The 25748-nt window shown below is 29.7% G+C and overlaps 1 protein-coding gene across 3 annotated transcripts in view; it reads right to left on the bottom strand.

The window, feature by feature from the left end:
• The window catches only part of LOC132919774 (uncharacterized), a 74865-nt gene extending 49714 nt beyond the window's left edge, over nt 1-25151 (bottom strand). For 2 of the 3 annotated variants that reach the window (XM_060981610.1, XM_060981608.1), the window contains exons 1-2: nt 24848-25151; nt 1293-1400 (exon numbers count right to left, since the gene is read on the bottom strand). The gene's annotated coding sequence lies outside the window, so the exon portion shown is untranslated. Of the gene's footprint in view, nt 1-1292; nt 1401-14245; nt 14434-24847 lie in introns of all 3 variants that reach the window. The other variant, XM_060981609.1, reaches the window with a different exon arrangement.
• Nucleotides 25152-25748: the final 597 nt, after the last annotated feature.

Below are 25748 nucleotides of genomic sequence, written 5' to 3'. Positions count from 1 at the left end.
CTTAATGGTTGATAAAAATTATGTTTAGAGATTACCCCTAAGGTGTTATATAAAGAAAATAATACTATATATTATATAGGAACCTATATACTGTGTAATATAATCTAACTTTAACTCAAAATTGTCATTACCTCATTCCAAAATAATATAATATACAACCAAATGGATAACGGTGATTACCTTATAATGGGTTTTTTTTTTTTTGAAAATATTCAAATATACGTGCAATATTTACTAGATAATCGAATATATTACATATAGATAGCATATAGCTATATAATAGGCATAATATTCCATTGTAGTGAACATTTTTGTTATCCGATTATTGGGCCATTGAATGTAATATATTATACATACTATAACATAATATATCATGTATTCATGTTATAGAAATCGATTTAAAATAAATAAAATTTACAACATTACAACATCCGAATAATAATAAAAAGTTTATGTAAAAATAGTATGCATAAAGAGTAATAGTAGTTATAGTATAATAGCCGCTTATTGGACTCACTTTGGGACCAGACTATTTGTGTCCATTAACCGAATAAGTCGATAAGGCGAAAAATCCAAAAATAAAAAGATATACATATACAATGTAATAAAAAATATTAATTTAGGAAATTTGACTATTTATTAATAAGTTTTCGTTATTTTGTATTTGTTTATTTATGTATTTAAAACGTATGTATTGTCAATTATTAAAAAAAATTGAAAAATTGAAAACGTTAAAAATAGAAGAAATTTTTTTAAAAAATCGTGTTTTATAATGATTTAAATTTATGTAAAAAAAATATTTTCAATAACATTACTACTTTTCAATGTGGTGAGTGGAGAAAATAGTATTGTCATCAAAATAGATGCTATAAAACTGGAAAAATGGATTAAAAATTTGGAAATATGCATATTGATCTCATTGACCAGTGTAGTAGGTAAGTTAAATAGATGATTTTTTTCTTATGCCTGAATCAGCCAGTTTGAATTTAACAGACAAATCAGTCCATTAACGGTGAGTCAAATACGCGGCGACTGCTATAGTGAACTACATTTTGAGTGTATGTTTTAAACTTTTAATTAGGTATATATTTAATAATCGCATCGAATTTCATGATTTATTATATCATTATTGCACATAATATTATGATATATTTAACAATACTAACTGTGGTGTTTGAAAGTTATTTCGCGCGTTTAAGACTGGTGAAACTATTATACAAATATAAATACAAATATTATAATGTATAAATGCATAATTTTTAATCTAAATTGAAAAATAAAATTGTACTCACTCGTAAGACAGTATTGGCAATGGTTTTTTTTTTGTGATGACAAAATTATTGGTCACTGTCGATTGCGATCGCACCGTAGAAAGTGGATTTTGAACTTCACAATACACACTATAACACGAAAAACACACCGTCTAACTAAATAAGTTTATTATGTTTATAGATATTACTATATTATATGTCTTATATACTATAATACTATATTGTTTTATTATCACACACGATGCAGTATGTAGAATCGAGGGCAATGTCTCTTGCTAGTCCGTAAAGAGTTCGACCGCCACACACAACGCAGGTATACGTACATAATAATAATAATATAATTTACATGTGTCGGTCGAGATCACGCGCGAATATACAAAAAAAAAAAATCATTATCCGACGTGTGTACTGGACGCTGGTCGAACACTTTATCAAAGCTTATCGTCATTATATTACATAGGTATCCACGTGTATACCGATACATCATCATGTATATGTGAACTCTTGTAGTTCACGTGTGTTAAGCACACCAGCTGTACCTCCCAACCCTTACACGCACTTCCTGGTGGTAAGGAATATTAATAACATGTCAGCTTAATACCATACCATATATATTATATTATGTACTCGCCTGTACATAATGACCCGCGACGTTTAATAGCGTACCTACCTATCTACCTGCGGTAATATTTGCGAATAATCGCGTGTAAAAATATATAAACCAAGAGCGGCTTTAACACTGTATATGAGTTGTACGTTGGCGGTAATGTGCTTCGGGATTATTATTTCATTTTTTTTTTTAATAACACTCAATGTGTGAGGCTTGTATCTATACGTACACGCTGGTATAAATATAATACTATAATAGACATATGAAATCGTATATTATATTAAAATGTTCTTCACATGGCCGTAAGAAAAAGTTGATTAAGTAGTAAGTACAAAATATAATTACAACGAGTGATATAAAAATGGAATATACCGGAAACTGATACATATTATGACTATTATGTATTACATTTGTAAGACAACGATATTTCTCTATTTACGAAACCATATTCATTTTTATCAATTTATCCTCGTATATCTACTTTTTCCTATATTTATACGAAAGAAAACTTAAAATTATTTATAACTCACATTTTATATTTAGCTGGATGTACCTAGTTACTCGATTGTAAAATATATATTCTACATAATTTAAGTTAACCAAATAATTCTATAACAAAGCAACAACAACAAGTAACTACTATTTATAAATTAATTGATATTACATAAACTGAGAGATGGTTGAAAATGTAACTCTTATTATTTATTAAGAAATAAAACTACAAATACAAAAATAAAATCACAAACACATTTTAGATATTAGTACAACATTTTCGTCGAGTGTTCAAATTACGTAAGTAGATTTTAAATAATAATTGTAGGTACGAGGTGCTTACATACATTTTACTCAATGTATTAGAAATATTTAGATCTTAAAATATTCAAGTAAACAAGATTGTGTTAAGATTAAAATAAAGCTGTTTAAAATTATTAAATACATGTAATAACTAATATTATAATGTAATATTATATATTATGCATGGATACAAAACGTTTATTATAGATAAAGTTATTTTGTTTTGTTTAATATTTCAAGACAAAAAAGTAATGACTTAATTGTCTGAATAGTTTGAAGTTTGAAAGATCCGTTATTATAATAACAACTAGTGTTATTATGTATACGTAGGTACCCACCTACTTATATATTATTATTTACGAGATAATATTATGTTTATTATGTTATGATTTAAATCACGAAATAAAAAGATAAGTAGTTTTTTAAATCAGTTGAACAATTTAACATGGATAAAACAATATTTTAATTTAACACCAAAGATGGTCGATAATATTATTTAAAAAGTGAATTTAATTTGACTCGACCGTGAATAAAAATCGTAGTGTAGGTGCTAGTAGTAGAAGTAATATAGCTGATGTACTCGAATGATTAGACAAATGTTTAACTATCATGATGATGAGCCAGTAGGTTGTATTTTTTTTTCGCTTGACCGCCGCTAATTACTACCACCAAACTCACTGGGAACCAGTTTGTTGTTAGGTAAAAAAAAATGAAAGACGGACAGAAAAGTAATTGATTAGGATTGTCATAATTGCCGACAGAAACCCGTTAACAATCGGAGCACACTGAACTAGATTTTTTTCTGTCTTACCCCACATTCTTAAGTATTCTGTCAGTATTCAGCATATACGAAAATATATGACTGTCTTAACTTTATTAAATATAACGATAATATTAGATTGTACAAACTTGTACTTAATTCATTTTAAATCATTGACAGTGTGAACAATCGGCCAGTTATATTGCTCCTAAGTATCATTTACGGTAGAGATAGGCAAGTGAAAGTTATTAGAGGGCCAATTTTTAGAAAATTAAAATTTAGCGGGCCAGAGTATAGAGAGCAAAAAAAAATAGTCATTCAAAATACGCATTTTAATTTAACATAGATGTATCATTGAGTATAGACGATTAATTGTATGATGTAATTTGAAAATGTAGCGCGGGCCGGATAAAAAAGGATCGCGGGCCGGATGCGGTATTATTCAAATAATTACCCAAAGTAACTTTGAGAGATTATATATAAATTATATAAATTTAGAGATTAAATATTAATACAAACATAATATTATAATATTTAAAACGATATTTTATTGGACAAATGATTTGTCGTTACGTTTTTGCCAAAGAATATAATCACTGATTTTCTGAATGGTAACAGAACAGCACAAAAACATTCTTGTTTTTTAACTATAATGTCTCAAGAATAGGTTTGGTTTTTGTAAAATTATAAAAATTGTTCGATAATATACTGTTATTATCTGTCCGTATCTGTAAACGGAAAACTAACGTTGTGATTTGTGATGTTAAAATATGCGGATATTTTAATTATCATAAAATCTCTGACCACTCCGAACGCTATATTATAGTATATAGTTACCTAAAGGTATACACATTACCTAAAATAATAATGATACTATCAAATCCATAAGATTGATAATTAATATGTAAATAAGAAATAAATAGACTATATTATATTATCTACATAATACGCATTATATATTTGATAGTTTGATGGGTTGCATATAAAACACGAATTATATAATTAAATACGAGCTAAAGTAAATTGAAATAAGTTGTAACAATAATATGATAATGCTCAAGGATATGACAATTATTGATAAATTATCATAATATATACGAGTATACTACCATAACTTGTTTGTGACCAAAATTGGACTTTAAAATATCTTCAATTAGAAACTGGATATTGAATTTTTTTTTTTTATTGCACATAATATGTCCAAATTGGGTACATTATCATTAAATACGGATAAGATTTTTTGGTCAGAACTTTGTAGAAAATTGATCTCTGAGCAGTCTATCTCTATAAACAATATTTTATGTTATTGTTTGATTATCGAAAACCAATCGCCAAATAGAACTGCAGTCTCTAACGTGTAATATTTTAAGTTTACAAAGAATGAAAAAAAATCAAACAGCAAAAAAGCTATTAGACTTCCATAACATTTTTTTTCCAAACGACGTATTTTTATGACATAAGTAATAATACATTTATAGTAATTATTCGACAATTTTATTTCATACATTCGTTTTGTAAACGTTTGACTTTAAATAATCAATAAATAGTACCGAATAATGATTATTATAATCCTTATATTTTTATGAAGAATCAAAGAAACATTTTAAACATTCTTTGCATCGACATATAGGTACTATATATATTGGCATCATCAAATCTGTTATACCTACATAATTTTTTGTTATATTTGAATTCCTAATTCAAGTTATTCTATTCAAATACTTGGTTTCCCCGGAAGTTTGTTTTTAAATTATAAAATCGTAACCGATGTCACATACATTTTAATATACGCATGAAAAATATCACTGTTGGGGAATGGGGCATTTAACAAAAATATTATCGTAATTTAAAGGATTACTAACTTATAGTTATTGTTGCAAGTTACGTATTGCAACTACATACGTATTGTATAGTATGGATAAAATAAAATGTTATTATCAGAACAACTAAACAAGTACTAAAGCGGTTTTAGGCCCTTAGATGTACCTATCTATAATAATAATTTAGTGATACGGTAACGAGTCGATTTATCAGCGACAGTGCGAATTGCGTGTTCATTTTTCGACGTTGGAAGAAATCGTTAAGACACATTTATCGTGTTACGCTCCGACGCTTAAAAATATTGCATTCAAGCTCTATATATATACACACATATTAAATCGAACTGAACATATTATAATGTACATTATATAATAATAGATATTATAGCATTATAGTTTTATAGATAAGTTTATTTCGATTGTACACCATTGACGTTATACTAGCTTAAACGTTGTAATAACATTATACATTTATAATCATAGGTAGGTATATATAATAGTGTTTGTACAATGGAATAATATACCTATGTATAAAGTCATACAAAATAATCATATTGATCTGGGCACAGTTCCGCGGTACAAGTGCACACTGAGTGGGTATAATATTATCGTAAACTATACCTACTACCTAGTACAGTAAGGTCCATGAAAATTATAATGTTCAATAATATTATTATACTATCATATTGTATAGGTGCGTGAGGTATATATATAGACAACAATCGAAAAGTATCGTCGCGCAGATATATAATTATAATTAACGTTATTTATACAGCTGCAGTTTTACCATAATATGCATAATGTGTACACGGCAACAAAACCGAGTAAATCAGATAAATAAACATAAATTTCGTGTGTATTAAACTTAACCGCGTCCGTCCGTCGGCTATTGCGGTGAGGGCCCTAAAATAGGTACTATTGTATATTAGCTGATACCTAGGTATATTGATATATTCCGTGTCTTAAACCATAAGCTCCCCGGGACGAGCGCGTCATCGTCGTTATCTATTGCGTTTAAGTATGTGCGTGTGCGTAAAATGCATTTTCGATCCGATAGGGATCTGTACACGACCCGAACAAGAGCGGTGAACACGATTTTTACATATAGCTACACACACTTTACACGCGCGCATTGGGAATAAATGCCTCGGTCACACGACTCGGAAACTATGTGTGTTTCAAGTTCGATTTTAATTTATACACAGAATGTAATCAACGTCGCCGTCGCCGCCGCAGTTTGTGTGCGCTGACTATGTAATATAATAATATACAGTATCTGATCGTATATATATATGTTTATTATATAAACGCAAAACGATATCATACGTACCTATATACTACAGGTACATCGAACTTCGACAACGCATACGTATTTTTTTCTTCCATACTTGGCGCGATATTTAATTGCTCGACGTTTCTTTAGCCTTTTAACAACTCACGGGATTGACGTTGAGATACGCAAATCAATTTTATTATATTTTTTTCCCAACAGTGATCGAAATCGAAGGAGGCTATTTAAGAAGAAATGCCATCCCTCTACTTTTTTTCACTCATTCGCATATTTCATCTCACTATTAAGTTTTATTTAAACTTGGCACCACCTTCAATTGCATATTAATATAAAAAAGCATGATTATTTGTTTTATAATAATATTACTTAAATGTTTTAAATAAAAATTATTGAATTTTAGATATTCTATTTCAGTTAGCATTTAAAATACAGGGAATTAAAAAAAAACCGGTTGTGATGATAACGCACATTATAATATTTAAATGGTAAAACTCGATGAAATAGTCAATAAGTTTATTTGGTTAAAACATATGATAATAATTTAACGGTATATCATCAAAAAAAAAAAATAATAATAAAATAAAATCGAATATTATATTTTCAACAGATTCCACACATAATAATATTGAGTGTTTTATAACAGGTATTGAATATTTAATTTTTCAAAATAGAATTCAACTTCATGTTTCACGTGTACTTTATTATTATTAAAATAAATTGTAGCCAGTATATTATTCTGCAATCAGTTCCAATTTTATTGGAATACATAGTACATGCATAGTATATACATACTTTTTTACCTGTATATACATATAATCATACTTCACAGGTGTTGTTCTTATTTTTATTTTAATTAAGTAATAATAATAGGTATAACGTCTATTATACCGCTGTCCCGAAATTTGGGAACGTGTACCACATAAAGCAATGAAACAGTCGTATATGTTTGTAAACGCATAAAATCGAATCGGGGTCGACACGCGGTGTTTAATAATCGACGCTATCTTAATAATAATAATAAAATACAAAAATACAAAAAACAAGCGTAATGAAAACACAACATATAATATGTATACATAGGAGGCGATGACACAGTTTGGTTACGACGCGTCTCGAGCTGCAGAACGGGTCAATTAAATGGCAGACGATTCCAAAAAATATAATGACTGTAGTAATAGTAAGCCGGGCTCTAAGGCGACCACTTTTATTACTGTTTACTATGGAAGTCGATGCGCTTTATTTGATTTATTGAACAGTGGTAAAATGTAATCAAATTTTATTGAGTCAGTGGAGTATTTAGGGAGATAATCGTAGGGATCGGCTCTCAGCTCTCTACCAATAATAAATCGAATTTATATATAGGTATTCTAAATTATAATTATAGTCTATGCTGTATACTGTATATGTAATATCTATGATATATCTCGTATACCTTTATTTCAATTTTTAAATACTTTCAATAGTATCATAATATAATTACTAGATATCTATTATATTATTAATGTAGAAAAAAGCTTCATCATTACCAACTTTTCGTTACAATAAATCTTTAATGTATCGTTGATAAGATTGAACAACTATTTGGACCATAAATCGGAAAAAAAGCTTATATATGTACGGCGTATATAATATAATTGGTATTATGAAGATCATTTTAATTTCGTTGGCTTAACTTTTTAAATGCTTCCTGATCGTATGATATACCTTAGCAGCATTATGCCAACATTATAAGTGTACTGCCCATACGACCGACGGGCGTTCCTATAGCAGAGCACAACATCATGCTAAAAGAATATTATGATGTATGACGTTGAAGCGTTCAAGTCCAGACACGCGCGTTTCCACTATATAGATTTACGTGAATTAGTTTCCGAAAAAAAAAACACGGACCCGTTGTTCACGGTTGAATAGACAGACAGAAGAAAAACAAAAACATATAATAATATACAATGTGTGTATAGTATATTACAATATTACATACATAGACGAAAATTCCATAACGTGATGTTAATTACACATGCAAACAGCGCGCGCGCCGCCGGATCGGAGAAGAAAAGGAAATCGTACTATAAATCAGCCAATGATGACTCAATTTAGCAGTTTTAACAGAAATCCGCCGTTCATACGCCGTTCGTCGTGCGCAGATACTAATAATATAATATACCTCCAATATATTATATTATAATAAATCTATTATATAATATATAATAATAATATAAACATATTTCCGTCCCATACTCTCTCTCGGGCGAACACGCGCGTGTGTGTTCATGATTAATTTCCCCGTGCTCGGTGTTATCTCACGTAATGCTGTAGGGCAATCTCAGACGAGTACGGCCCGGTCTTCCTTGACCTTCCTACGCAACTGCCGCGCGGACACGTGCTTCGCCACTGTCTGGTCGCCGGCGATTTTCTGGGGAATTTCACGAATCGTTTAATAAGTGCACCGCACACATGCGCGCGTATAATAATGGTATTTATAATGCACCAGTATATACCTGCCTGCAAGGGCCAACGCGCGTTAACACACACACGAACACGACATATTTATGATTATTATTGTTATTATAGTGAAGTTATCTAAAATCGTCCAAAACACGTACTGGGCGTATATTATGTGATCGGACCAGCGAAAAAACGATACGACGTCGACTGTGGCTCGTGCGATCGCGGTGGCCGACAAAACAAAACGACACACCGCCGCGACGGTGGTTTTAGCGTTGCGCATTCCGGACGATTGTTTCCCGACGGCTACTGATTGTCCTATAGTCTATACGGACGCATATATACATTGCAGCGACGAGTCTCCCTGCAACGGCCAACCACTATCATCTATCGCACGTCATCGTGTCGACGACCTGTTCTCGTAACATCCTCCACAAACATCTCGTCCGAACCGAGAGTCCTCCGAGCATATATTATCTCGATGAAATATCTTATATCGCACGCGAAGCATGTTATCGATTGGACGGAAAACAGAACTGTTTAGTAGACATAATATATATATATATATATTGTATAATAACTATAATAATTATATTATATTTTCAAGCACCAATTGTACGGTATCGAATTCGGCAGCTAATGATTTTTCGAGAAACTCGTATAACATTATGTATAAAGTAATTAGCAATATATAATAAAATTACATTTTACATTATTACACTCGTATAGTCGTGCGTAAAATAATATTATTTATGGATATGCCAGCTAGCTCGTCTATATTATACACTATACACGCGTGACGGAAAAAAAGACCAGAACATTTGAGAACAAGAAGGTGCTGTTTTTTAAAAGCAATATTCGTTCGATATTTTGGAAGTAAACGGATGGAAATTATAACCAAAGAAAGTATTTCAACGAATAAATATAGTTTTAAAACATAATATTTAGCGCAATGCTATAATAAAGCAATTAAAAATACATATAATGTAATCTTTTGACGGAGTAGGTATATGCGTATATAGGTATGTATATTTTAACGACGCTCCTATTTGGTAAATCGACGAAAATAACAAGAATTCCATCAGTTCGTAATACTTACATGACAGTGAGTCAGTGACAATCAATAGCGATATATTCGATTCGCGTGTATTCGATTTTAAAATTATTTATACGAGAGCCTGGGCACGTCTCGTTTATCCGCAGAAAACCGTCAAAACGACATTAAATCTCTTCTCGAAAGCTTTGCTGCGAAGCGATGACGCGGCACGCAGACAAAACAACTCTGTCGGATTATTTCAATAACAAGCTGAAAACACGCGCGACGAGTGTGCAATACGCCAATACTTATGTATTATTATTATTAGTAGTAGTGTGTAGTATTAGTATGGTAGCGTAATTATAAATTTATAATTGATCGCCGCCGGTTGGATTTCATCGGTTATGCCGCCAAACCGCGGCGAAACCGAAATGCGCGGGATTCGTAATGCGGAGCGTCCCGAGCTGTTGATGGCACCCTGCCCGCGCGTCGATGTTTAATATTATAATAATAAGACGGATTATTAGCCATGCGAGATTAAATACGGAGCATAGCAGAATATACGCGTATGATAATAGTGCATGTGGAGTTTGAAAATCAGGTTTTCAACAATGTTATAAGCAGCTAGCGGCTGCGCAGCATTCGCGATTTGTCGTGGCTTGGTTAGTATATGTATAAATGTATGTAGGTACGCGCGCGCGACCGACCTGAACAAAGACAAGTAAATAAATAAACGAGCCGAATGCACGCCGCCGCAGCATCACACGACAAAGGTCAATGTTTTTTGTATATTATATTAGATGTGTGTGTGTGTGTGTGTGTGTGTGTGTGTGTGTGTGTGTGTGTGTGTGTGTGTGTGTGTGTGTGTGTGTGTGTGTGTGTGTGTATGTGTGTGTGTTATGTAAAACGATATAGGCGCGTCGTGGTACAGGGGCTTAAAATATCATCCTCCAGTTCAATAAAGCGGGGGCGGTGAAATATAATAATATAATAAGAGAATAAAGAAAAACCTTTCTCGAATGATACCAATAACTGCAGCGGCAGTCTACTGCGGCGACATTGTACATAATATATAATATTATATATAATGCATTAGTAGCACAGCTCTGAGACCAGCTACGATTAAGTCTATGATCGCGACGCACGGAATTCTATATATAATATATATATATATATATATATGCGTATTAATATATTGTTATATTGTATCGTCCTATATATATATAATATATAATAATACAAGTACACCGTGCGATGAACTCATGAATGAACGAACGGATATAATATAATATATAATATATTATATATATATATATATATATATATATATATATATGCTGTGATAGTATATACTCTCGGTTTCGCGCAAACGACATCGCCGTATATTTATTATTATACACCGGGACTTCGATGATGATCGTCGCGTAGCCGACTACAAATGATATCGTCTAGAGGTAAATCGAAAAACCGAAAGAAAAAAAACAGAAAAATCAAAACAGACAATGGCGCCTATTATATATACCTACACATATTATTATTATTATTATTATTTGTGGCGGCGAGAGTGTGCGCGTCACATCCTCGACGACGGAGGTCCACCGCCGCGGCGGTGTAATGAACTAGAACAGCAATGTTGATGTCGAATTATAGCAATCGTCTGCAGTCGTTTATCAGACCGTGGAAACCCAGTTGCGCCGGACGCGTCTCGAGATTAAGCATTGCAGGAAGTTTCCGACCGAATCATCATCATCACCGCCGCTACAGTCGTCGACGTCGAGCTCATATTAAAACGTGTTGCGCGGGGGACATAATGTGATTGTTTTTCAGGGTTACAGCTAATACGGTTTTAAAAAAATAATAATATTATTCACTCGATATAAGTTTATAGTTTATGTCGAATGTTGATGTGTTTATTGTTTAAAATTTCGTATATACTCGTTTTTTCAAACTAGGCGGTGTGCGTGATTATGTATGTATATATATATATGCTAATTTATTTCAGAAATTCGATATCTTTCAATTATTTGTGTTCCGAGAAATTAAATATAAATATTCTTATATACATTATATATATACAACAACATATATTATTAAAACAATGGACACTTAAAACAGTTGTTTCGACAAAATGCCGAATAATTTAACAATAAAAAAATGATACCGTCTATATTATTTTTATATACTAAGAATTTTATAATCTGTAAATTACTCGATGTCTAGGTTGATATAAAATAGAATAAAATAAATTTAAAAAAACCTTTATAGAGATGGGAGATTTTATTGAAGGATCCATTGATGGACTTTCATGATCGACAGATAAGGAGTTAGACAATCTTGGGTCACGACTCACCATCCTGCGTTAGAACAAGGAGATAATTTTAATGTATTATTATTATTTGACATTTTCGGCTTTTATGAGACTTAAGAAAACAATCGTGGTAAGCGGGATATAATGGAATTTTAAATGAATTAAATAAATCAAGGAATTTAAGAAGTAATATTTGATTTCTATTTATAACAGTAAAACTTAGTTTAAATGATTGTTGATCCTTTGTTACATTTATATAAATATTTGCATGTAATGGTTTTATGAGTCTTTCAGTGGCTGGTTGTTGATTATGGTGATCAGGATTAGTGGTAAAAGGCGATGTTTTTTTACTTTTTAGTTTGAGATTTTTACAGTTGTTTATATATTTTCCTAAGACACCCGGCGACTTTGTGCAAGACTGGATGGGAGATTTTTTACACATGTCATGGGAATATATACAATATATAATAAGCTCAGATGTGGTATAAATGCATAAGTTTGGTAATGTTGACACTGTGGTAACTGTCATCTTTTTACGGGACTTTATTTGATCTTTGTGTGTAAAACAACGATAATGGAAACATAATCTACCTATATTACATACATAATATATATATATATATATATATGCACTTGCTTACATCTGCAATAAATACATTTCAGTTTATAAATATAATAATTTATTGCGAACACTTATTCATGATGACCGTAATATGGTATATGGTCACAATTTATAAAAAGTCCTTTTTTGGATTGCGATTAAAAATATAATGACAGTAATCATATCCAGAGAAATAAATCGCATACATACCAAATCGTCTATTGCAATCGACGAACTGATTGTGCGCATTTCTCGTCTTGCAACAGGAGCGTCTATAGAGTCGGCGTCCCTGTGCGTATATTATTATTTATTGTATACAAACCACGCGGAAATTTGCGAACGATGACGCGTTTGTTATGGTTGTTATACGTAATAACGGTTTACAATACGATATTACCACGCACAGAGCTTAGTATCCTGCAGTATTATATAACACACAACGAGTAGCTCTATACACCTCCCTATTGTAGTATTCACAACCAACAATACCGTTGCATTTATATCATCGTTCGGCAAAGATATTGAATCCAAATAATTAATAATAAAGACAAAGATACATAGGAAATGTAAGAATTATATAATTAAAGATAATAATAATTGCATAATACAACGACACTGAAAAAAATCTCAAATATTCTTAAAGAAAACTTAAAGTATACGCATATACATAAAACTGAATACTCATAAAAGGTACTTAACCTAAACGAATTTTAAATTATTTTACAATATTAATTTCGAATGTTCGTTTCCTATACTATGACTATAATAACTGATACGTAAAACCATATAAATACTTAATAGTTAATGTATATTAACTTTTAAAAATAATATAATAAGAAATTATTTTACTATGTATAATATACCGTATACGATCCCACACGATTCGCGCAAATAAACAGACTCGACCGACATAATAATATATACTTACGTCGTTTCAAGAGATTTAAACGTGTTGAAAGCGTAAAAAAAATCGCTTTAATTTTAAAAACGATAATATTCATTTGTGTATACTATATAGTGTATAGCACGTCATAATCAGTATGCAAATGAGCGTCAGCAGTGGCAATTAGCTAACAGCGTTGAAATGGCGGTTGCAGAATGTTTTCGCGCGCGCGCTCTCGTCGGCGGTTTTCGTTCAGCGCGCTTCTTAATTATCATTATTGCAGCGAGGGGAATGACCAAAGAGTATACTATTATTTTATTTTACTAACAACTACTATTACTAATACTACTGTGCACACACATACACATACGTTTCTCTCTATCTAATTAATACAAATTAACAGCGGGTGGTTGCGGTATACGTACAATCGTATGCGTTTTCCGACAGCTCTTCTCAGTCCGACCGACAACCGGTTGCGCGCATTGACTCGTTGTCGTCGTCCTCCTCTTCCTCATCCGCTCATCAAATCGCACTATCAATAATGAACGATTTTATCCACTGCACTACTGCAAATTCACTCACACAGGGAATTTTTTTGTGGGTCACCGTCTCCCTAAAATTTGAAAATTGGTTTCATTTTAATTTATGAGCATCGTACGTTCGCATATGATGTAACCTCAGCTATATTTTCCGTTCGAAAAACTTTCATTAATCTTTTTCAAGTTTTAATTTACGGACTGTTAAAATATTTTAATTACCTATAATAATTAATTATTTTTTATTTTTTATTATTAATAATGTTTACTGATTAACGCGATAGTCAAATAACCATCCAATATAATATAGTATTATAGTATACACCTCTGTTTCTCATATAGTACGCACATGTACATGTACATATATTTCTATCGTCATGATCTGCAGCCTCTGCCACGGCTCCCGAACTCCTATATTGTATAATATTATATACCTACTATATGAACGATACGAATGATACGATATATGTCTACTATAACAGTGTTATTGAAACAGATAGCTAATAATTTATCAAAATAAAGATAAAGATAGTTATAGTTACAGTCCTATATTATAATATTGGCGCACAATAGGTGTTTCAACGATAATTTCCGAATTTTCAGAAGAAAATAGTTGAATATAATATTATGCACGCATACGTCACACTACAATGACGTAAATAAATAATATCGCTATTGCAAATTTTTTTATTTTTTTTTTTGAACGCCCCTCGCACCAGAGTTTATATTTTCTACACTCGTTATCGCGATCAAAATATCAATACATAACTTTCAACAATATACACACAAAGCTTATAATATGCAGCTCATAGACACTTACACACGCGTATAGGGTGTAAGTGTAAATTATGAATATTTTTACGACGTCAGTGTCAAGGTTATGCGGGGGACGGGTACACGTCGGCTATGATAATAATGCATACGAGGGATATGTTATTATTATTATTATTATATAATAATATTGTAAAATAATAATAATATATTGTTGGAGGCGCGTGCGACACCTACGACGACGACGGTCTACGTATAATGACTGTATATTATTATATAATTGTATGAGTACTGCACGGCGCACACTTCAGAGAAAGCGTATATCCTACATTAACTATAAGGTGCACCGTAGCAGTATAGAATTGTAATAATACGGAGATTATTATTATTGTTATTGTTATTATTTAAATGAAATATAATATATTAATATCATTATGTACACGGCACAGATGTTTACGCACGTACTCTCCATTGTCTCGAGACAATTTTTTTGTCGTTATTTCTATTTATTTATTTTTACATTAAGTGGGTTATAAATTATAACAACGTCCCCGAGAGAATATCGCACGGACAACCACAGTGTGTTGCGAAACGATCGACGGCGGACGAGGGAGATAAAATTCCAGACGACGTTTTTATAATATGTATTATACGTACGAATATAATAATATATAGTATAATATGATCGGTGCAGTAATGGCTACGTACACAGCAGACGATCCGGTGAACTACACATTACTCCTGGACGAAATTACAATATAAAAGTCATCGGGCCGTTCGGCGATGCGATAATTTATAACACAGAACGATAACACGTTATACAGCTATAAGACGCATAATCGGCACTCGTTACGATGTGGATCGCGTGAACTGCACCGTTAAAATGGTAATTTGGACGATGGTAATATGCGTAGAGGTGTAGAAACAAAAAAATCGTGAGACCTTGGATTATGAAATAGAAAAGTTAATAGGTATAATAGGGATCGAAAGAAAAAGCGGAAATAAAAACAACTTTTATGCATATACAACTTTCCTTTATAAATAGCTGTAAGGCAGACTAAATAAATTCCAGTCAACTTGAAAATTTGCATGCTTAATATTTTAATATAATATAATATGATATGCATGATATTATGATATTGCCAGATCAATTACACTATCAAGCAAAATTCTTTAAATAACCATACAAAAAAAAATACAAACCAATTTGTTTGTTTAAACTTGATTTTAAGTCGTAATAACATTTATTAATACTATACGAGTTAAAAGACTTGAATTAATAAATCTCAAAAATAATAAAACAAACTATTATGGAGAAACAATATTTCAACTTCCTTATGAATTATTCATGTATTTTTACTTTCGTGTTTTTTTGAAAATTGAATTATATTAGATGTGATGTATGTAGACATGAATTATAAGAGAGAAAATGAAAAGTATAAATAAGGAAATATAAATTAAGTTAAAAGCCTTCTATTTTCTTTCAGTAAACTATTAAACATTGTATAGAGTGAAATGGTTTTAAAATGGTAGACGTGTAGATATTTAAATAATTCTTTTTCAAGCCCCCAAACCCCAAGGCAATATAACATAGTCCATAGATGACTTTCATAAATTTAACGTGAATATTAAATTTAAATTATATAACGGAAAAATAAGAAGATAATTATTTATTGACCATATATAATATCGATTTATAAGTCATTGTAGTTTAAGTAAAAATATTCTTACACTTCATAAATTTAGCTTCCGGTAGCTATAAGTGTATTTTACTCCTTATTGATTTTGTAACACAATTCATCGTTTCAACCTACAAAAATGTTTAGACTTATATTAAAACCACCCTAATTAATTTTTCTTTCTGAATATTTTGAATGTACATTGTACACGTCGTTTTATTTCATTTTGTACTGCAGGATATTAAAATAATATCGTTGACGTATTATAATCACGTATTGTGGCGTTGAATCGATTACTAAACGTTATATACTCAAAAAGCTTAATTAACTATTTTTATAACTAAAAACAACGTTACAACAAAATAATAAAATATATAATCTTAATAATCTTAGACTCATCTAATCTTCGTTATTATAATAGTATACGCTTTAAATTCAGTCGTAGGTACCTACGACTTATATAACTATATACATATATAATGTAGTATATATATTACATTAATATTATATCTGTATGTCGGTATTTAATTCTCGAAAAACGTTTCATTTGACTATACTAAATTAAAATAACGTTTACGTGTGTTTACAATATTACTGCGATATCCATATTACCATTACGATTTTATCACGACTCGCCAGCTGGACGTTAAATTATTAATCTCCCGTGTTTTACCACGAAATCACACCACTACCGGTGCAGCCGCGGGCTGCCGCCCATCCCCGGCTATGCCTATTCGACCGGGTGTGCACTTGAGTGGTGACCATTCATATATTACCTTAGGACGTATATACACATATTATGATTACCATGGGAAATGAGTATGTTGCAAGGTCACCAAGGACCAGATGTTGTGTAACGATATTTTCGGCTATTAACCCGATTTCAAATTAACAAATAAGCCACGCGAACACCCATATACTTCATAATATATTTCCTTACATATCCTCCTATCCTATACCCACCGCCCGTCACCCGAAGCCTATATCTCGTGCACTGTATGGTCTTTTTTCTTTCATGTTATTTATTTATATTATATATACGCGCGGTAAACACTTTCGGACGCGTACATAATCGATTTGACTCGGGATGACCATCGACCGTATCTTTACCGCTGTATCGTGGACAAATATGATAGTAGCTGCAGGTACATCAACTATCGTCTTCATATTAATAATAATAATAGTTATAATCATATAATATAATTCAACCATTTGGAATATTGACGGGAACAACAGGCTTGGTAAGAAGGGGGGGAACAGGCAAGATTTATTGTCGTCCAAAGTCTATTATTCCTCCTGCGCGCCATAACTATCTCGAAGTGAATACTCAAACGGGTATAGAGTGATCATTGTCCTCGAAAAATATGTATTGATTCGATTTATATATACATTTTATTTGTCCGTAATATAATATGAATGTCTATTTATATTGTGTGTGAGTACAACTATGCATATTAGACAATATTCTTACAAAAGCTTTCTTTGCTTTTAACTTATTGAAAGTACAAACATCCTAAAACATAATTATAATAATTATTATAATTACCGCAAACATTTAATAAATTATAAAAATCAGATGTTTAAATTAACATCGGAAGACAGATAGAAATACAATGAACATCCGTGTATTTTTATTTTTTTATGAGTGATTTATATTATAATTTATTATATGCTTCATATTATTAAAAATATTAAATATATTTTATCTACGTATAATATACGATAAATTTAACTGCATTCGATTAGAATTGAAAATTCAAAAGAAATACCCGGCACTGTAGATTAATAAAATAGTTCTATGATAACATGTCTTAGTCTTTATTATCCGCGTAATCTTATTAATCTATGTTATTAAATAATATAATAATGTATGAATATGGTAACGTAAACGTGCATTAAAGTTTCAGCTATCAGAACATTGTTATTACAATACGGTGTACATGTCAGAATTTTAACGCGTGTTTACGTGAACAACCTCATGTTAAAATGTATCATGGTGATCCATTAATCCAATTTAAATTGATGCATATATATAAAAAAAATGGATAATCAATTTTCTATTCATACTTGATGATTATAATATATAAGTATCAAAAAAAACCCCCATATTTTGATATATTATGTATGTAGCTATACTACCTATAATAAACTACCTATACTATACCCATACTATAATATGTATGGAACAGATCGATGACTATAATAACGGTTCTAAATCTAAAAATTATTTTCAATGTGGAAGAAAAATAGGTCATAAGCTAAATATAAGTTGATTACGGTAAGCATACAACAATAATTCTTAATGCACAAGAAACTTCAAGATATATTAATATCTCTAGACTTATTTTGTATTATTTTCTATAGGTACCTACGTTAAATACATAGAATTAAATCTTAGTATAAAATAAAGCCATAAAAAAATGTACTTTTGATGTATATTATTCTTAAGTATAGATGGATTTATATTTCTCAAATTTATATCAAGTATATTATGTAATATGCAATCAAGTTACCAATTTTCTTCAAATGTCCCTGTGTACAAAGAGACGATTTTGCAATCTATGCGATGTCTGTTCTAAGTGTCAAATGTGTCGGAACATATTGTAATATCGCTAATCTCTATGTTCGGCCAAATGAATGTATTAAAAAAATAAATAAATAAATAGCGATAAGACATCGTGACAAATATATTGACCCAGGTCAATTAAATATTATATACATAACATAAAATTCTATTAGATATTAGATGATCCAGATGGTATCACAAATTCACAACAGCGAATCCGTAGCTTGGTATTTTTTTTATCTTTCGCTTCTTTCAGTATGTACCTTTATGCGAAGAGGTAATAATATTAGTATACCACAGTATTAAGGAACCCATATAATATTATGGACGATGCGCGGATTTTTAACTTCAGAATTCGTGCGCTACACGGAGCATAATTAAAAAGGCGGAGATGGAGATCGTGAGTGGAAAAACCGCTAGCAAGGGGAAGACTTAGTATAATCGTCAAAGACTATATAGGTATAGATGCGTATGGACGGTATTATATATTATGTACGTATCTGAGATATGTGTGCCCGGTGTCAATGACTGATAATAAACACACACACTCGCACGCACACACTACACTAATACACAGTACCTTTGAAATATTAAAAGAAATAGAATAAGAACAAATTCTCTGGACCCGAAAAGCCGTTTTAAAGAAACCGACGGGAGATTTGTATTATATGTTTTTTGTTTTGCATGTATAACATGTATTGTATTACATAAGGGAGTACTCTACATAACTCTTTTCATTGAATCCGATTTCATTGTTTCGTAAGAGAAAAAAAAATGTTTATTGTCGCCATTAAACGCAACAAGTAATTACTTTTCGTGCCTTGGGCCGTTTTTCATCGAACAAAAAAAAAAAGAGTAGTATCTACACGTGAGAGTACCTATAGGTACAGCTTACTCCGAGAATAAAAAAAAAATATTTATATTAAACACGTTATACTATGTCTATATGTTATACGCTGTATAGTTTAATTCCACTGCTAAACATTTCAAGGGCTACTCTGAAATACTGTGAGAGAATAATAAATAAAAGAAACGTTGTATTAATTTAATAAATAAAATTAATCCAGCCATTTATACATAGATTAGGTTTGGACACTTACGGCGTATAACGTATAACAGCACGTATACATTTAAAGCACAGGCCATTGTGGACATCAATGTCAAAATATTTAATTGTTAACGATAAAATATAATACTGAAATATTAATTTAATTGTAGATTTTTGATATTCTTTGGAGTCCAAGCTAGCTATATATTATGAAATCAATTATTTTTGGATAAGCTAATAACTAATAAGTAACAACAAATGATGACTAATATATTTATTATTTATAAATTAACACATCTGCGTGTTGCTCAAGCGCTGTGAGCTAAATCATATTTTGTAATTAATTCAATAATCAAGAAAAAAAACTTTTTTTATTCCCTTAACAGTTTTAGTTTTGGGGTATTTTTAAAACAATTACTTAAGTGTTTAAGTTGTACAATAATACTTTAAAGATGAATTTAATCAGAAAAAAAGATTTACTTTTATTTATTATAATATTTATATCATGGTAGAAAACTAGATTATAGATTTAAATGTTTCAATATTTTTAATGCACACACATCTATAGGTACAATAAATATATGAAAATAATTAAATCATTATAGTATGAGTTGTTAAAAATTAAATTATTATTCTGTAAATTAAATTCTCAATGCTATTATTCAATAAGCACATACCAATATACCATTAAAAATCACAGTAAAATTGTTTATTTATTTTTAATGATTTTTCTGCTTGATGTCTTTTCAGAGAGTTATAACTCTGTGTGGTTAAATAATAATATAATGCGTTTAGTGATGTAAACATATAAAGATCTCAGATATATTAAAATCTTAATAAAACAAATTTCGTCATACTGTAGATAATTAAACCTCAATAAGCATTAACCTTTCGCAGTTCATGCACTGCATATACCTTCCAATAATAAATTAATATAAGCGTCTCAACAATAAACAATAAATGTTTGTGAAAAATAAAATAAAATTCATATAGAATGGTACAAAATATAATAAACAATATACCAAAGTAAAATAAAAAAAAAACCTTAGTAAATTGCAAACTTAAAATGATAATTTTGTTCTTGGAAATATATACATCTATTAACTTACAAATACCTACAAAATGAATGTCATTATACGAAATTGGAATTTAAATTAATGTTGTAGTAAATTACACCATGCCTATTATTATTAAATACGAATTCGATTATTTTTTCATGTTAATAATATTTTCAAATATTAAGTTTTATTTTATAACACAATTTTGAATGAATACAAATATTTTTTTTAAATCACTTAGAACCATTAATAAATACAAAATTTTACTCTATAAATTATTTTATATTTTCTATTATTACTAACTAAAACAAATTATTAGAGTACTCAAAAAATATTTTATAAATCGTAGTAATTTAAGTATTAGGCAATAAACAAGATTTAGATAATTATAAAAAGGAAATTATACATCTTCTATGAATTTTGAATACATAAAGGAATATTGGGACACACAATAATCTACAAAAGACAGTCCAATGACCATACCAAGAAACTGTCAATACTTATTTTAAACCTATTGAAATTATTATTATTATTTATTGTAACTACATGAATTTGATTTTTTTCTAGATACTGTATTGTGTTGTTAATCCCAGTATCCGGAAATAACATTGTAAAATATTATGAAAAATAATAATTCATAATAATAATCAGTGTTTAAGGGTTATTGGAACATTATGGTCTCCTATTGTTGGTCAGGTAAAAATAAGGACAAGGATTTAAAATCTGAGAACAAAAAAATAACAACATAATGTCTTCAGAGCACATATCGATTCGTGAGTTCATTTATCCCCCGACCTACAGCGAGAACAATGTCCAGACCGTATTTCTCTCCACTCGCCACCCCCCTGGCGTTCGGTATTATATTATCTATTCGTAAAATCTCTTAGTGGACCTGCTTCTTCTCGGTGCCATCATGAATGTCTCTTGATTTATGGGACGACCTCCGGCCAATGCGAGTATTGTCATGAACATTATACACATACCTTTTGCACATATGAACACACACGTACACATATATACACACTGGTAGTTGTCAAGTAAAAAAAAAAATTACTCGATATTAACCATACTGAACTGAATCCACAATTATTATTACCTAATAACTAATAATGTATTAAACATATAATACTTATTATTAGGGTTTGGATGTTTATGCACTAAAAAATGTATGAATATGTATGCACTTATGCATTAAAAAACAATTAAATATGCATGGAAAATTTGAAAAATATACATTAAAAAATAAAGAAATGGGGACAACAAAAATGTAATAAATATATATAGAGACAAATTGAATTATTAATAAACGAATTGGGTCGGTAATATTTTTATGTACTCGTTATATTGATTATTGTATATTACATTTTTAATTCTCTTATTTATGATATAAAATTAAATTAAATATAAAAAAATACATTTTCAAAAGAGTTGCATTGAATAATTATTATTTGTTTTAAATGTTTCGTTGTAAATCTTCGTCTATTTGGTGCTAATACGTCTAATTTATTAGAAGAAAAATCTCTAACACGAAACTCGCAGTCATGGCTAACTATATTGAATTCTCAACAATAAATAAGTGATCATTTGTAAAATACTTTGTAAAAAAACAGATAATCAGACTTATATCAGATTCTATTAATAAAATATAAAATTACGTTATTTTTCAACATTTTGCATCGAAAACTGTTAAATATATGCTTAAAAACAAAAAAACACAAATTATGCATTTATAAATAAAAAATGTTAAAATATGCAATTATATGCAAATAAAAATTTTGATATTTTGAATATATATATCATGAAACACATTTCTATACAAGAATGGAAACTATTGGACAACCTAAAAAAAATATGCAAAATCAATAACATCCTTAGGACCCTACTTATTATTTATAATTATAAATTTAAAAGTATGATTATATCTGTAAATGGTCATCATTTCTTATTTGAGTACCTATTATAATACCTATATACCTAATATCACCTATATAAATTATCTAAAATACATTCTACTCAGTTTGAATATTCCAATGTTTTAAAATATCGGTAATATTTCTATTATTTACTATAAACTATCCGATAACAATATACTTTGACCTTCATTCGTCAAAATGTATAGATATTTGGGTCGTTTTACTGAATTACGTTAGTTACCATAAGAAATTTAACTTTGTAACGCTCAAGGGACTAGCAAATCAATTTTGCGCACAATTCAATTTTAATACTTATTCAATACAACATTATAAGTAAGTAATCCGTTCATACATAATGTAACCGCGGGAGAGACTTTAACGCAGTGACAATACACGGAGGAGGTTGACGACCGGTACTAAAGAATATATTTAAATTTTTTTAATAAAAAATTCATAAATATACAATTTTACGAATTAAAGAACTCATAAGGAAACTAATGTATCATATTATTACTACCAATAAACTAAAAATCGACAAAATAACAAATTAAAATACAAAGTACTGACAACGATAAGTAAAAATAAAATAATAAATATGTCTTTAATCAAATTTTAGGGAGAAAAAAAACATATTTGTATATACTTTACTTTGAAGAATTATCACATTATTATTATTAGTAAAATATCCTTAGTTTGAATATTATTTTTCTAAATACTGAATTTTATAATAAAAATATAGTTATTATACATTTTAATACTAAATGTATGTACTATTTATACTAAATAATATTTTATTTAAAGATAGTTTATAGAATTGTTAAAATAAGAATCAATAAAAGCTTAAATAGAAAAAATAATTTAAACTATTTTAGTTAAAATATAAGATTTTTTTAATAACTTCTTTCATTAATGTGTAAATATGTAACAACTACATTTTTGTATAAACCACTTAAACCCTCAAGTTAATTTGTATTAGTACGTAGAATTTTTTTTCTTCATACAAAATTAAGAAAATAATGAATAAATAATAAATACAAAACAAAATGGACAGTTATAATCCTACAAAGATTTGTTTTAAATTTTTATACATGAAAATAAAAAAATGTTTAAGAAGAGTCACAATCGGCTAATCGCCACCCAACACTAGATTGTGCTCGGTCACGCTCTAATTTTGCCTGTAAAACGCTTACAAAATTAATTCCAAAAACCAAACAAATAAAAAATTAAATTCCACCGACTAAAATAATTGTTGACCAATAAAACGATTAATCTTAACAATCGAATAATAACAGAGCTTCTTCAATGTGTAATTATTTTTAGGTCGAATTAATTATGAATTAACATAATTTTACTAAGTTAAGTTAAATTTAAATTAAACAACCCGTTAATTGTTCATGATTTAGCATTAATTATTGATTTTATTAAAGTGTTATAAAAATAATAAATCTGAACTTACGATTAAATATGTGATTAATTGTCCTAAGTAGATAATATTATATATTATTATGTTTCGTCAATCGACAACTTCGCCTCTTGTCCTGCGTTTTCTTATTCATGTATTTAAAAAAAAATTAAATAAAAAACTCATAAACCAGTGACACAAAAAATTACGACTATACAAAAATAAAAATAAAGTTATTGAACACGATTCGGCGAAGCACGTGCAATTGGTGTACGCGAGAACAAGTGGTGGTGGTTGACACGCGGCGCGCGTGTGAGTGGGCCGACGCGCAAGAATATACTGACCCGACTGCTCGCGCGCTGTGTTCGTTTTGTATCTTTAGTTGTGGCTTACTACGGTTTCCTCGATGACTCCCGTGAATCAAGAGGAGTACTAGTTTTCATTGGACAGTTGTCTTGATAAAAAAACGTGGTTTAAGATAAATGTAGTTTTAAAAAATATTTTTTTTTATTTCTGTACTTAAATCATACCCTTTCATGAAATAAATATTTTTGATGGTTTTACTAGAATGTTTAATCTTATTTTTGTACTCACGAGTTATAACGATACCGCTTGTAATAGCTGAATATTATAATACTTGGGTATTTCTCATATTCCCATTATTAATAATATTTAAGATTATATTTTTCTCGGTTATGGGTTTTATATCATATTATAATTCAACTCTTTTGGATAATTTAAATCATAAAGTATGTTCTTGCGGGTAGTTGAATTAAAATTGAATTTTAACATGTACTAGAAAGATGATTTTATTAAATGTGTTTATATTTTACACACAAATAACACAAAAAAATTATTTTTTATTTTAATAGTTATATACGATCTATAATACATTATATTTCTTCCAAAAAGCATAGTTTTTAACTGTAAAATAGTGTAATTATACTATTTTAGT

This window comes from Rhopalosiphum padi, chromosome 2 (genome assembly GCF_020882245.1).
Source record: "Rhopalosiphum padi isolate XX-2018 chromosome 2, ASM2088224v1, whole genome shotgun sequence".
Classification (NCBI taxonomy): domain Eukaryota; kingdom Metazoa; phylum Arthropoda; class Insecta; order Hemiptera; family Aphididae; genus Rhopalosiphum; species Rhopalosiphum padi.
The sequence above is the reverse complement of the archived record's forward strand: the minus strand, read 5'-3'. Positions and strand labels throughout refer to the sequence as shown.